A 2,211-nucleotide genomic window follows, 5' to 3' on the forward strand; every position below is an offset into this window, starting at 1 on the left:
AACAAGCGAAATACCTATTTCTTTACTGCCCACAAGGAGCCACACACAGAGGGGACAAACAAGGACAGACAAACGGATTAAGTCGATTATATCGACCGCAGTGCGTAACTGGTACTTAATTTATCGACCCCGAAAGGATGAAATGCAAAGTTGACCTCGGCGGAATTTGAACTCAGAACGTAACAGCAGAAGAAATACCGCTAAGCATTTCGCCCGACGTGCTAACGTTTCTGCCAGCTCGCCGCCTTCAATATTAAGATATATTGAATACATTTTAGCATAGGTGGCTCTCTAGCAATTAAAAAAACAAACAGGAATTAATGAATGAAGGGTGCAAATATCACCGGCGAACGCTAAAAGTGAGAGTCAAAATTTAACTGTAAAAGCCACAAAAAACACTAACCTCATTATATTTACGGGAAGCGAAAATATTATTACTATTATTATTATTAGCGCTTTCGTTCGTCTTCGAACTTGTCAAATAAAATTGTGAATGTGCAAACATTTTGTTCATTTTTTTTTTGTATACATCTATACACACACAGACATACACACATATGTGTGTGTGTGTTTGTGTGTGTATACATGTATACAAAAAAAATCAAAAATAATGTTCTCTTCTAAATAAAAACAAAAAAACCTGATTTATATTAATGAACAAACTGTTTGCACATTCACAATTTTATTTAACAAGTTCGTGGACGAACGAAAGCGCTAATAATGATGACTAAATAAAAAAAATTATTTTTCCAAAATTCTGGCGACCTTCTCTTTTTTCAATATATGTATGTATGTGTGTGTGTGTGTGTGTGTGTGTGTGTGTGTGTGTGTGTGTGTGTGTGTGTGTGTGTGTGTGTGTGTGTGTGTGTGTGTGTGTGTGTGTGTGTTGCTTTCTGTGGAAGAGTGTAGGCTCGAAACGTTAATGACTTTTTCAATTCCCGAGCGTTATACTAATACATATGTTTGTTTTCTGCACCACCTGTCTTCGTCTTTTGGGTTTTTTTTTTTTGTAAAGTTCTTAAGTCTCCAATGCCCTGCAGAGAATAGAAATTTATGCAAAGAAGGAATGGAAAGAAGGGTGAAAGAGAAAGCTGTTTTCCTAAGTTCAGTCACGAAATTTCATCTCCCTTTCTCAGCCATGGTATATAAACTTAACTGAAATCGTGAACTTCACAGTAAATATTTAGTCCTCGAAAGACAGTTCTATGTTATGAGCAACAGCTGTAATAAAACGTTCACAAAGTGGAATATGTTATTTTGCTGGAAGGAAAGAGATAAATCTTTATTACATACGATCTTCATTTATCCATCACAGTGGAAAAACAATTCTCGTAGCTCCAAGGTAAATAACTTATTCACCTATGTTAACTGCTTATATGCCTATACATGCAGCCTCGTTTATAAGTAACTCATTCATCGGTGTTCCGGGAAAACACTGTATACTCAATAGTGAACTGTTTTACACTTATCACGGATTGATCTGTGATAACATGGGCCAATGATCAATCAAAGATTCTGCTTGTACTGCACAAACACATTCCAGTGGCTACCCACACTGCTCAGTTACCCAGAATGCACTGGCTCTAACTTGCATTTATATGACAGCACTGCGAGGTTGTGTCTTTTTTATTTGGATCTACTCGTACCTATCAACATAGAATCAGTGAAAAACTACGAAGGCGCGTGATCCTGACAAACGATTCTCAAGTGGAAAAGATAGAGGTGATCATGAAAGTAAGTTCTGGTAGAAAGCTTCACTGCTGTGGGCCATGAGTTTGATGTCAATGAATCTACCATTCATTCCATTTACAAACCGTGTGGAGATTTTTCATTTACCACTGTGTTTTTTTGTACGATAAGCGAGGATAGATGTACTGTTCACTGCTGCAGACCATTACTAGCTTTCTTAGAACCTATATACAAATCTTTTCATTTCAGCCGCGTATTTTTGAAAAACCGAAATAGCCTCAAAGCAATGCAATTCCGATCCGAGGCATAAATATTTTATTTATTTATATAGGAGTGGCTGTGTGGTAAGTAACTTGCTTACCAACTACATGGTTCCGGGTTCAGTTCCACTGCGTGGCACCTTGGACAAGTGTCTTCTACTATAGCCTCGGGCAGACCAAAGCCTTGAGAGTGGATTTGGTAGACGGAAACTGCAAGAAGCCTGCCGTATATATGTATGTGTGTGTGTGTGTGTGTGTGTGT

This window comes from Octopus bimaculoides, chromosome 7 (assembly GCF_001194135.2).
Source record: "Octopus bimaculoides isolate UCB-OBI-ISO-001 chromosome 7, ASM119413v2, whole genome shotgun sequence".
Lineage (NCBI taxonomy): Eukaryota > Metazoa > Mollusca > Cephalopoda > Octopoda > Octopodidae > Octopus > Octopus bimaculoides.